Here is a 13,450-nt window from a genome sequence, read left to right as displayed (position 1 = left end):
TGTCACAAGTTAAGCACTGGTCATGATACATATCCTTGAAGAGCTACTACCAATGGCCCTGCAAGAGCAAACTCTGAGAAAATGATTGTTCTTTCTAATCTGAGTAGATATTCTCAACATGTTAGGGCTTCTTATTTTTAGATGCAACCACGATACACATGAATCACTGACAGCTTATAAAAAGCAGTAGTCAATGCAGAGATACAGAGCAGTCACTCAGAGTCTCACACCTATTTCTGGAAGTTCAGCTACAAACACAGACATCGTTTTTTTCATTCACAAAACTTTGTTTTGCACTCAGAGAAAGATTTGCTCCCAAATATATTTTTATGTGAGCAAATATTTTACAAGGTGCATAGAGTGGCTGCTCCCAGTTAGGATTGTCCTTAAAGTTTGGAAACACCAACAAAAGTACTTGTTGGGTGGTGTTCGCAAAGTTCTTTGGCCCATAACCATACTGAAAACTGTTGGAGATTTACTTTGCTCAGGGGAAAGAGGGAATACATTTCCAGGGTGGGAAAGAGTAGGATAAAACTCATACATGCCATGAGTGCATGCAGTAGCGTATAATTACGCTTGCAAAACTCGCTGCGCATGTGAGGCAGTAGGGATTACAAATGTTTTACACGATTACTGAAAGAAATGTGTGGCACTCACAGCTTTCCAAGAGTACTTATGGGAGCCTTTATGAATTCTAAAATGTAAATGTACACGCACACGTGCACACCCACACATACAGACTCACACACAAACACACACACACACACATGCTGGCACCACACACACACACACAGAATAAGACTATGGGCGTAGATTTACCATTTCTTTAAAACTTCACTTTAATCTCCTATACAGAGTGTTTTGTGCAAAGCACAACAGGTAAGTACTGACTCCACACTTTCTGCACAAAGTATGGATTTGAAATCCTTTGCTGTCTTTCCAAAATATTCTAGAAAAAAAAATATGTCTTACAAAAAATTGCAACATGATGACTATCAAGGGCTCCCGCTATCTCTTGCAGAACCGGGTCTTTACTTTGTATTTGCTGATTTTTGTGCATCTGTCTGTCTATTTTGTGAATACTTTTTCCAAAACCCAGTGACACAGTGCATGCATGAGCAAACCAATTGATATGAGCCAAGTGTGGAACACGAGGAGGGGGAGTGATAGCTCACATAAGCCTCAGATCAGCAAAAGATAACAAATGCAGATCTCATTAAACATTCATTATAATGTCAAGAAACCCTTTTTTATGGTAAATAACACTACTAATTAAATTATAAAAACTTGCAACCTTTCCACCCAACGCTATCTTTTAACCCCCTTCTAGGCAAGGCAAAGGAAGAACGTTGAATGGTGATTACTGATGCCTCTCTCCATCTCTACCCACAAAGATTCCATTTCAGTCCTTGAAGCCCACAAAGAAGAAGAACTAAGGGTAGGTTTATGAAATGTTGAGGCCAGGGGATGGCTTTATAAAAAAATTAAAAAATAAGGTCATTTTTTGATTGAGCTTTCGAGACCTCTTGTATATAATTAAGTATATACTTATATATTATTATACTAGCAGCCTGTCCCGACATTGTCCGGGTATGAATTGCTACCGGCCAGTAGTATATTGTTTTGTAGGATTTCGTTTTGATAGCATTTCTTATCTGTGACAGGTCTGTGAAACGCTCCGATTCACAGTGCACTGCTGATGCACTTAAGAGTGCGCGTTCAGTAGTGTGTGAACTAGAGTTTCCTTACTTTCTTTTTACTTGCAATATTATATAGCGCGAACTCGACAACATGGCATGAGCACAATTTACATTACAGAAGAACACATTCATTTGTGGTAGACACGAGGAGACAAAGCGATTTGCCTGGAATCACAGGATGTTGAGCTGATGCCGAGATTCGAACGTAGCTCCCCAGCTCTAAAGTTCGCAATTCTAGAACTTGTGGCGGGAGGTGTGTCTAAAAGTGTATGTCGGTGCTGGCCATCAATGAGAGAGACCTGTGCATTTTTCAAATGGGTGGTGAAAAAATATGAGTATGTTGCTGGAGATGTGGGCCGCTGTGCCACTAATGTACTTACCGGGGTAGGGTAAACACCCATTATTCCGCAACTTTCTTTCCGCATACCAACACTCCGCATACTTTCATTACGAAAGTACCATGACTCCGCAATGCCATTATAACGCATAGCATTACATTTTATATGCTTTTACCAAGCATACATTTACAACGAAATTCGTTGTAAATGCATGAATGGTTAAAGCATGTTTTTTTTTTATGTTTGGATAAGGTAAGTATGGGTATATGTTTTGGGGTACTGAGGTATATGTTTTGGGGTGTTTGGGTATTTTAAGGGTTCAGATATAGTTTTTGGGTTATGGGGTACAGGGGTAGTTTTAGGGTTTAGAGGATAGGTATGGGTTTTGTGGTACAGGGGTATTTGTAGGGTTCAGGGCTAGGTTTGGGTTTTGGGGAATAGGGGTATTTTTAGGGTTCAGGGGTAGGTTTGGGTTTTGGGGTACAGGGGTATTTTAAGGGCTCAGGGCTAGGTTTGGGTTTTGGGGTATTTTTAGGGTTCAGGGCTAGGTTTGGGTTTTGGGGTACAGGGGTATTTTTAGAGTTCAGGGGTAGGTTTGGGTTTTGGGTACAGGGGTATTTTAAGGGTTCAGGGCTAGGTTTGGGTTTGGGGTACAGCGGTATTTTAGGGTTCAGGGGTAGGTTTGGGTTTTGGGGTACAGTGGTATTTTAAGGGTTCAAGGTTAGGTTTGGGTTTTGGGGTACAAGGGTATTTTAGGGTTCAGCGGTAGGTTTGGGTTTTGGGGTACAGTGGTATTTTTAGGGTTCAGGGCTAGGGTTGGGTTTTGGGGTACAGGGGTATTTTTAGGGTTTAGGGATAGGTTTGGGTTTTGGGGTACAGAGTATATTTATAGGGTTAAGATGGGTTAGTGTTTAAAGGTGTTGGGGTATTTTAAGGAGTAAGGGTGGGTTATGATTATGGGGTGCGGGGGTATTTAAAGGGAGCAGGGTGGGATTAGCACACAATATGAGACATGGCATGAAGGGCGGAATGTACCACACGCCCCCAGCATTTGTCACGCCCCCAGCACACGACCACAGCACAACGCACACACGCCCACAAGGGACTACTTTGCTAGCAGGGTTCTTTTACCTTTTAAATGTGTATGGTGGGCGTCTGCATAGCCTATGTCCTTCTGCTGCAACTGCTCCTTCCAACGTTGTATTGGGTGTTGTGAATGGTGCTGTGGTTCCTGAGATTACCCGCCTCAAAGGTTTGGGCTCTCTCTTTATTATATTATTATGGATTCTTATATGTGTATGTACCTTGGGGGCTCTGGAATCAGCCCTAGGACTTGTCTGCTTCCGTTTAGGGACTTTTTTTCTGTTCAACTGTCTCTATTTAACTGTCTTAATAAGAAAGACCAGGAGAGGTCAGTAAATACCAGAATATTAAACAAACGAATTTCGTTGCACGCCCTGTATCGCAAAAAGCGATGCAGGGCGCACTACGAAATTAGTTTTATTAATTTAATTGTTTACTTACCTGCAATCATCCATATTCCGGTGTTTACCACCCCCCATTCTGCCCCTCCCCCGCCCCGCCTGTCTGCCCCACGGAACTCACACCACGGGCCGCGACTGCCAGGAACTACCAGCCTATATTTTGAGGATGTGTGCTGGGATGATGGCAGATACCACTTTCATTTAAGAGAGTGATTGAATTGGCGGCCGATTTCACTACCTAAGTTGTCTGCCAACGTATTCTTATTTTAAGAATCGTGCTGGCACCCAAACTATTTCCAGACCAGTGATAAGGAAATCCAAAAATAGCAAGATGCATCTGCACTTGTGTGAGATTCAAAAAGCTTTCGCTTAAAATGTGCAGGTGTTAGAAAAGGGAAATTAAAACAAATGTGGTGTCATCAAATTAATAGAATTAGATGCCCAATATTTGGAACAGTCTGCCTGCACTCACATGGTTTTAGATCCAGTATTATGATAAAATAGAAAATCCTTCAACTCGAGTAGATACAATGCGACAAAGATAACGTTATGTAATCAAATGTAAATTAAATATATTCATGTGTATAACTCTATGGCTGTCATCAGAACATGATCTAGTAATACTATCGGATGCGTGCACAATAAAAAAGAGAAAATCTTGAAAGACAACAACAGACTGATGAACTAAAACATGCACTCTTAAGACATAAAACATAAAGCAATCATTACGGTCCCTTGGTCATTGGGCTCCCAGAAAGACCTTGATGTCATTATCAGCACTGTGGCCATAAATCACTGCTTTCAATACCAGAACAGGTTACTTGTGTGCGAGGATAAACGGAGATGGGGTTATTTTTGCAATGTGTTTTGGGGGTTTTCATGTGGCGTGACCAGTTATCATGTTGTGGAGGTGGTGGGTGTAGATTGTTTGCAACGGCGGAGGAGCGTCACCTCACTGCCTCGCTCAGAGCCAACAAATGTAAAATAAAACTATGTCCTTGCATCATTTTATTTTGCATCTGCCGGCTCTGAGACAGTGCTGTAGGGAGGGTCGGGCTGAGGCATGGGAGGGTGAGGAGAAGTGTTGTGTGCTCCCTAAGTGCTCATGTGTATTTGGTTGGCTGTCCCAGGCTGACCAAAAAACAATCAATCAATCAATCAATCAGGGAATTGTAAGCACACTACTCACCCATGAGGGTCTCAAGGCGCAGGGGGTGTTGCGCAGATCCGATCAGCCAAAGAACCAGGTCTTGAGGGTCCCCCTGAAGGTGTTCAGGTTGGGGGCGAGTCTGATGTCTGCTGGTAACCCGTTCCAGGTCCTAGCTGCAATGTGGGAGAATGATCTTCCGCCTGCTCTGGCTCTGTTGATGCAAGGGGTTTCGGCCAGTGCGAGGATAGCAGATCGGAGATTTATTTTGGGTACGTGGAAATTTACTCTGTTGTTGAGGTATTTGGGTCTGTTGTTGTGTAGGCATTTGTAGGCATGGATGAGGATTTTGAAGGTGATTCTCTTCTCCACGGGAAGCCAATGTAGTCTACGCAGGTGTTGGCTGATGTGCTCGTTCCTGGGGATGTCGAGGACTAGTCTGGCTGCGGTGTTCTGTATTGTCCGAAGTTTGCAGAGAAGGGATTTGTTAATGCAGACGTAGAGAGCGTTTCCATAGTCTAGTCTGCTGGTGATGAGTGCCTAGGTGACTGTATTCCTTGACTCCTGGGGGATCCTTTTGAAGGTCTTTCGAAGGATGCAGATGGTGTTGAAGCAGCTGGAGGTGACGGCGTTGACCTGTCGGTTCTTGGTGAGTGATGAGTTGAGTACGATGCCGAGGTTTTTGGCGTGGTCTGTGGGGGTAGGTGGGCTTCCGAGGGCGGTGAGCCACCAGGTGTTGTCCCATGCTGAAGGGGTGGGTCCGAGGACAAGGACTTCTGTCTTCTCTGCGTTGAGCTTTAGGCACCTGTTGGTCATCTATACTGTGACGTCTTGTATTCCTTTCTGGAAGTTCAGTTTTGCAGTGAAGGGGTCTCTGGTGAGGGAGAGGATGAGCTGGGTGTTGTAGGATACAATGTTGAGGTCGTGTTGACGGACGATGGCTGCAAGGGGGGCCATGTAGACGTTGAAGAGAGTTGGGCTCCGCAGGTGAAGTCCGTGGGGGCAGAGAGGAAGGGTGGCAGTCTGATCCTTTGGCTTCTTCTTCCGGTGAGGAACGATCAGATCTAATCCAGGGCTATCACTTGTACACCGGCTTCGTGTAGTCTGGTGACTAGAGTGCAGTGAGTGAGAGACAGTGTCGAAAGCTGCAGACAGGTCAAGGCGGATGAGGGCTGAGGAGTGACCTTGGTCCAGAAGGGTGCGGATGTCGTCTGTTGCAGCGAGTAGGGTGGTTTAGGTGCTGTGGTTGCTCCGGAATCCGAATTGTGATGGGTTGAGGACGGCGTTCTCTTCGGTGAACCATGTCAGTTTTCTGTTGACAGCTTTATCTGCTACCTTGGCTGCGAAGGGGAGGAGCAAGATGAGCTGGTAGTTCTTGACAGTCGCGGCCCGTGGAGGGAGTTCCGTGGGGCAGACAGGTGGGACGGGGGAGGAGCAGGGTGGGGGGTGGTAAACACCGGAATATGGATGATTGCAGGTAAGTAAACAATTACATTAAGAAAACGAATATCGTAGCGCGCCCTGCATCACTTTTTGCGATACAGGGCGTGGAACAAAATTCGTTTGTTTGATTTAATTGTTTACTTACCTGCAATCACCCATATTCCAGTGTTTACCACCCCCCAACCTGCCCCTGCCACGCCTCGCCTGTCTGCCCCACAGAACTCCCTCCATGGGCTGCGGCTGGTTCTTGAGTTAGATGGGGTCAGCTGTGGGCTTCTTGAGCATGGGCCTGACTTCTCCGCACTTTCAGCTGGCACAATGGTGTTGGCGGCTCTGTGGTAGATGTGCGGGGGCAGGGTTCTAAGGAGGCTCCCGCGTGGATGCCTTTCATGGTTGCAGCTGTGTCCTCCATCATAATTGGAGTCCAGTAGGTGATGGTGGGTTGGCTGCTGTCTCGGGCGGGAGGCTGGCTGTGGTATCTTGCGCATTGTCGAAGAAGTTGTCGTAGAGTGTTCTGCTCTTGAGGTGGAAGTAGGTCCGAGCTTGTCGCAGAGGTCTTGGGATGAGTGATGTTGTTGGCTTTGCTGCTTGGAGTGGTGAATTCCCAAAGGACAGTGAAGAGTTCCTTTGAGTTGGTTGCATTGGTGAGGATTTTGTTGTGGATGAAGTTCCTTTTTGTTGTTCTTATTTGGTTGTGGTAGTTTGTCGTGGCGTCCTTGTAAGTGGAGTAGTTGTCTGTTGTTTTGGTGTTCCTCCACGTCTTCTCCGGGCGTCTGCAGGTGCGTCTTGCTTCTTGGAGATCTGTAGTGAACCAAGAGGCTTTCCTGGGTCATTGTTTGCCGGGGTTGCATAGCGGGGCGAGTTTGTCTGCACAGTTGTAAATCCAGGTGTGGAGTCCTTTGGCTGCGGTGTTAGCGTCGGATGCCCAGGTGGGGTTTTCTCATGTGAGGGTGGAGTTCAGTTGCTCATCCGTGACCTTGCTCCAGTTCCTTCGGAGTGGGCAGGGGTGGTTTCTGTGCCTTGGGTTTGTTGCCAGCAATATGAACGCAGTGGTGGTCGCATTGTGCGGTTGAAGCGGACGATGTTGCCTGCAGTAAAGATGGGGTTGAGGGTGTGTCCTGCTCTGTGTGTGGGCATGGTGACAAGTTGGTTGAGTCCGATGTTGGTGAGTTTGTCCTGGAGGGCAGTGGAATTGGGGTTCCTAGGGTGGTCGAGGTGGAAGTTGTGGTCTCCGGTGAGTACATAGTTCATTGATGCGATGGCGTGGGGTGCGATGAAGTTGGTGATGGTGGTGAGAAAGGGAGTCCGGGGGAAGTCTGTAGAGAGTGGTGTTGGGGCTGGTCTGGATCTGGAAGTGCAGGTGTTCAGCGGCAGGAAAGGTTTCGCTGGAGGTGGTGAGGCAGAGGGTGCTCTTATGTGCGATGGCGAGGCCCCCTCCTGGGTGGTTGGGGCAGTCTTACCTCTGGATCTTGTATCCGTCCGGATGGCGGTGCTGATGTCGGGCGCGGAGGCTGTGTTGGTCTAGATCTCAGTGAAGAATGCTATGTTGGGCGAGAGAGAGTCGAGTAGGCTCCAGATTTCCATGGGGTGTTTGGGTAAGGAGCGCACATTGAGGAGGATGTTAGAGTGACGTTGTAGCCAGTGACTGTGGTTCCGGGAGTCGGGGTGGAGGAAAAAGTCTGACAACAGTGGTGGCAGGAGAACTGTCCATGGGTCGAGTCCGGCGAGGCCTGGAGGCAGTCTCTGAGTCTTCCGGGGTTTCAGTGCGAGGAGGGCGTCCTTGTCGTAGCGGTGGAAGGTCGTGGATCCAGGGTGCACTTAGGTTTTCTCCAGCCCAGCTGCGGCTGGAGAGCCCCACAGACTCCCTGGCCTAAGCAGAGCATCTTTCTAGCCCTCTCAGGCCGAGTAGAGCGGGGATTGGACAGGGAATCTGTCCCTGGGGCTGCTGGGACCAGGCAGGAAGAGGAGTGGTGGCGCGATGCGACCCTGGAGGCAGCCAGCGGCTAAAGGTATGTTTTAAAAAAAAAATATATATATATATATATATATATATATATCGCATTTCTAACTCCCCCACCCCTGCCCAACCCCTCCAGTGTGACCCCTCCCGCGTTCCCTCCACCCATCCCATCGCCCCTTGTTTTTGGCGGCTTCCACTGACTGTTCTACAAAGCAAGGAGGAATGTCAGCCAACTGTTGATATTTGCACTGGTCCCAGAGGGTAGAAGGGACGAGCCTATACATGAATCTACTTAGCTTCATGATGCTTTAACAAGACAGTCCTGTTTTTGGGACAGTAACCTGTTTAATGTTAAGAAGTGCAGTTTCCATCTTTCTATAAAATATAGTTCATTAAAATGAAACGCAAATAAATATTTGTAATCTACTTTTAGCAAAGAGGCCTAATTTCAAATTCAGGGCTCCAGATTCCAGAGTGAGCCACTTAACCATTAAAGTGCACCTAACTAGCCAAAGCTTTATCTCCAAAAGTCTAAAGGTGGAGGAGTATCCTTGTAATTGGCCTCAAAGTCCACAGAGTGAGTAAACTTGGGCTGAACACGGAGCACAAGGAGTTGACTGACTGTGGGTGAGAAAACATAGGGGCATATTATCAAGAAACTGTGTTAAAATTATCGCCGCTTTTGCGAATTACCATAGAAGCCCATGTTCTGGTGTGAACATGGGCTTCTATGGGAAATCTCAAGGGCATATTATCAAGCCCATTATCGCTGCTTTAGCTGCAGTTTTCTGCCGCTAAAGGGGCGATCATTTTATCGCCGGCCTTGATAATATGCCCCTTAGAACCTTGGGTATCCTGATGTGGATGCAGAAGATGGCACTACATATGCATGCTTCTGAAGATGCTGCTGTTTCATGAGGGGTAAGTGGTAATTCATCAAATAGCAGCGTCTTGACCTGGGCACCAGTTCATCTTGGGGACTACAGAGTTGCAATTCCCCCCTGTGCTAACATGGAAATAACCTAATGTCAGCGTGCTATGTGTGTCTGTAGGCATGGTCTGAAATGATATGTTTTAGTGGCCTGAGAACTTTCTGTCGTGAGTACAATTCTCGTAAAGGAGAGCATCTGCTCGTAAGGAAGGCTTTCAGTGGACTTTAGGTGACCTACTGTCTTTTGTCAAATCTTTGAAACGCGGTATGCACTGGAGTCTGATAGTTGAACAAAACTGACAATGGAAGTTGAGTCTCAAATGTTCAACTGCTCTCTTGTTCAATTTTAGTATCATTATTATGGCATAAATATGGCCAAATTGAAAATAGTTGAGATTGTTATCAATGCGGACATCACAAGCAAAATCAAATTTGGAGGAACCTATTTACAAAGAAAAATGTACACAATTTTCTGCAGTGCGGAAGTACACACCTACGTTATTGCATGAGTAAGAAAGCAAGTTCCCACAAAATCTCACTCTATAACAATTATTGACACATCTGCTGTAAAATAAAGGAAAGTTATAATAATCCGGACTAATAACTCTATACAGACCATCAATATATTTTGACAGTAAGGATGCACGAGAACTAATTGCACAAGGCAAGAACAATATGTGCCATACGTGGCATCTACTACAAAAGATCAGCAGGCTGGAGGTATGACACATAAGCCAAGCTACAATCACTTCAGCTCTACCAAATATCACTGACCAACAGCTATGGCAATCTACCATCTACCACAGTATACCATAAGCATGTCCCTGGTTTGTAATGCCTAAATACCTGCAAGATGGATGAAAAGGAACTTTAGCTATGACTGGGGGTCCTCATGAATTACATTCTAGAACACCACGACGAGCTCTCGAATGTGGGTTCTGCACCTTTACAGAAGCAGTCATGAAGGTGAAATAACAGGGGATTATAGACCTAGCTTATTGACATATTCTAGAGATCCACACAATAGTGAATATAAAGAAAAGGCTTCAGATTGAAATGAGACGTGAAGGTAATCAGAATGGAGGTAAAAACTGGAGTCAGGCACATATCTTTGTGTTGAATCATGCGCCCAGATGCTCCAGGGACTAGTTCTCCCAAAATTACGGTCTTTTAACCACGCAGTAATTTAAATGCATTGTCCTCGTGGACTAAGAGCTGCTTAGGTCTTACCACTTAGCTGTTTGGTGTATCTTCATGTGTTCATGTTTCTGTCTCTTACTTTCCCTAGCTCTATCTACCTCTCTCCCTGTCTCTTTAGAACTGTCTCTCAGTCTCCGGATCCTTCTTGCCCAAGCACTGCACAGGCCCACTACCATTTCAGTAGCACATGATCACCAGCAACTTATCCACCTAGTAACCTGCTTCTCATACATGGATCAAAGCACGTGTGATTGCTGCACACACCACAGGAGAAAGAGCAATGCAAATCTGGACAGATATGGTCTGCGTTCCCATCACACTCCTATTTCACAGCAAGACCCACCCCCACACTGCCATTACACGTCACTGCTTGCGCATAACAAACATGCCTTCTGTCCATGTGTGTGTGTAAGGAAGCATGCAGGTGTATGTTTTGTGCTATTTTTTTAAGTCAATACATGTGATCACATTCCAACATCAATATGCATGTCAACTACGATCGCTTTCTCATGAACGTTTACAACATAAACATGACAAAAATAATCAGAGGACTGGCAGCTCTGGCCAGAAGCAATCGGGATTTGGAGACCCGCTGTCGGGAGACCGGAGATTGCTGGACACAATAGAAAACTTGGGGAGCCGCAGCGCGGAAAAGGGCTTACTGATTTGGTCATCCTGCTGCCAGAAACTACGGGCTGCGTGTAGGGAGAACTGCTGCCGCTGCTGGGGACGCGAGGTGCTGGATGAGTGATGCCCGCACTGACCAACTGGACTACCTGTCCCAGCAGCCCTTCGGGCTGCCCACACCTGCACACTAGATTGTGCTCCGCCCACGGACCGGACGCTAATTAATCTATGTCATCAACCGCTGCGCGGGAGCGTCCCGGGAGAAGCCCGGGACATGGGCAGGACCGTCTGTGGCCGTCCGGGGGCGATCGAGGACGGGACGGGGCCCTCCTACTTGATACTCGGATTAGGACATCTTTAGAAGGTCAGTGTTAAAGTTATCATTAAGCTTCACTGCTATAGGGGCATGGCCGTAAATGGAGCTGGGAGGGGTCGGAAGTCCACCACAGGAGGTGTTGTTGGAACCTTAGACCAGTTCCTAATTAGGGCTTCTTCTGTCCTACAAAGGGAAATTGAACTTACCGAAAAGCGCTTATCTATGGATCAATTATTCAACAAACGATCCTCTTTGGGTAGGATAGCTACAGCCCCATCTCCTTCTCCAACCGTGGACACAATACTAACACAGCCACCACCGGCAGTACAATTAGGATCCGGAATTGCACCGGGCACATCGGTGAGTGAGGCCAATACTTTGAAGGAGGTAGTGGTGATGATGCATAGCCCACCAGCGAATATGGCCCCTTTTGAGTCCATACCAGAAACAACTCTCCAAAACTCTTGTTGCACCAGATCTGGCCAGTCCGCTAGGCCGGTCACGGACATGAATTCAGGGTTAACAAGTAAAGTCCTGGATCCAGAGGCTAAAAGAAAGCGTGGAGGAACTGCTGTAACTAATAGGAACACTAAAAGGCAGAAATGCTCTACAAAGGATGCTGAATTGCCTGTGGTTGACTTAGTTGGACAGCTTTCTGGAACAGATAAGTCGCTAACAGAAGCTGATGAAGCTACGTCACTACTAGAGAAAGGTGGGGACTTTTGGGTCAAGATGGAGCAGATATTTATACAGTCATGCCTTCCGATTCACAAGAGACTGGACTCTATTGAAAAAAGATTGTCCTGCCTTGAATCACTATGTATACCTAAAGCGGGAGGGACGGGCAGGGGGAACTCGGAGATGTCCGGTAATGGCTAAAGCACATCCGGGCCACGTCAAATAGGTACTCAGATCTTACCTATGGGGGACTTATCCGGGGAGAGGGTACCAGCTGCACACTGTGATTCAGTAGATACGGCTCTAACTCCCCAGCCAGTGACAATGTCAATAATTTCCCCAATTAATACAAGGAATACGGGGGGAAGGTGCAAGACTGCTGGTAGCAGTCACGCACAAGGACCTAAGCAGGCGATGAACCTGGGCCAGGGGTCTAGACTACTGGGCCCCAGTAGGCCCCAATTGCCGCGCCTAGCTTTGCCCCCGGAGTCAGTCCCATTTGTGGTGGTCCTTGCTGGGGTCCCTTCCCTGAGACCGGATAAGGCTGAAAATTACAGGGACCTCAAAAACAAATGTATTTACTGGTTGAATAGATACAGACCTCTCCCGGCCCGGGAGCCAGTGAAATTCTATTCGCCAGACGAATAGATTGGGTCGGGCCACAGAGAAGAACATAGATGGGGATTGCATTGTAATTAGTTTTAGGGACAGTAGGACAGTTAGGCACATTTGTAATCTGAATCTAGGTAGCCTAGATACTTGTATTAAAACCCTGCCATTGACCCATTTTTATCCAGGTACCTATAGCAAGATTTGCCCTGAGCACAAGAGGGAGGGGGGTTAATCAGATGGGTGAAGATATGCTAGGAGACAATCCTATACTAGGAAATTCAAACTGGGACAGGCCACTATATAGCCCAATGTCATTCGACATGTTCTATAACCATAACAGATATAACGACCGGGATGGTGTCGACTGACTGACGAGATTAAATACGCCCCCTGCCTACCAAGTAGAATGTAAAAACATGCTGGAAGCAAAGGTTACCTTTCAGCACATGAAGCATCTTTTTGCCGTAAATTGTACTGTGGCCGAGGAAAGTCCCCTTGGAGATAAAAAGTACACAATTAGTGGCCACTCATTGAGTAGGACAGGTGGTGACAAGGGAAACAGTGGCACCAAGGCTAAAGAATTAGGGACAATGGGAGATAGCTACGTGGGTGAAAAGAAGGGTCTGCCAGAGTCTGGAGGTCTGGCTCACAAACCATCCGACTATGGTGCAAGCAGAAGTCCAGCCCAAGGGGAGGACAAGGGGTGTGTTAATATAATTTCATGGAATGTGGCTGGGCTGAAAAATAAACTAAATTCAGATGACGGGGTCTGTTCATGGATAAACATGACATCTGCCTTATGCAGGAGACGTGGGCCATGGACGACTACCAGCGAAGTGGGTTTGCTACATTTAATGTCCTTGCAACAAAAGGGGCAGAGGGAGACCGTCAGGAGGGCTCAGTATATGGGTAGCGACTCATCTTGGAGTCACGGCTAAGCAGGTGTCAGACAACTCCCCAGACATTTTATGTGTCTTATTAACACTCCGGGGGAACAAGCACTTAGCCATAATC

At 46.7% G+C, this 13,450-nt stretch overlaps 1 protein-coding gene across 4 annotated transcripts in view; it reads right to left on the bottom strand.

The window, feature by feature from the left end:
* RASEF (RAS and EF-hand domain containing) overlaps positions 1-13,450 on the bottom strand; it is a 369,451-nt gene that overhangs the window by 208,727 nt on the left and 147,274 nt on the right. The gene's annotated exons all lie outside the window — the stretch shown is intronic.

This window comes from Lissotriton helveticus, chromosome 2_1, assembly GCF_964261635.1.
Source record: "Lissotriton helveticus chromosome 2_1, aLisHel1.1, whole genome shotgun sequence".
Taxonomy (NCBI): Eukaryota; Metazoa; Chordata; class Amphibia; order Caudata; family Salamandridae; genus Lissotriton; species Lissotriton helveticus.
Note: the sequence above shows the minus strand (reverse complement) of the source record. Positions and strands in the feature narration are given on the sequence as shown.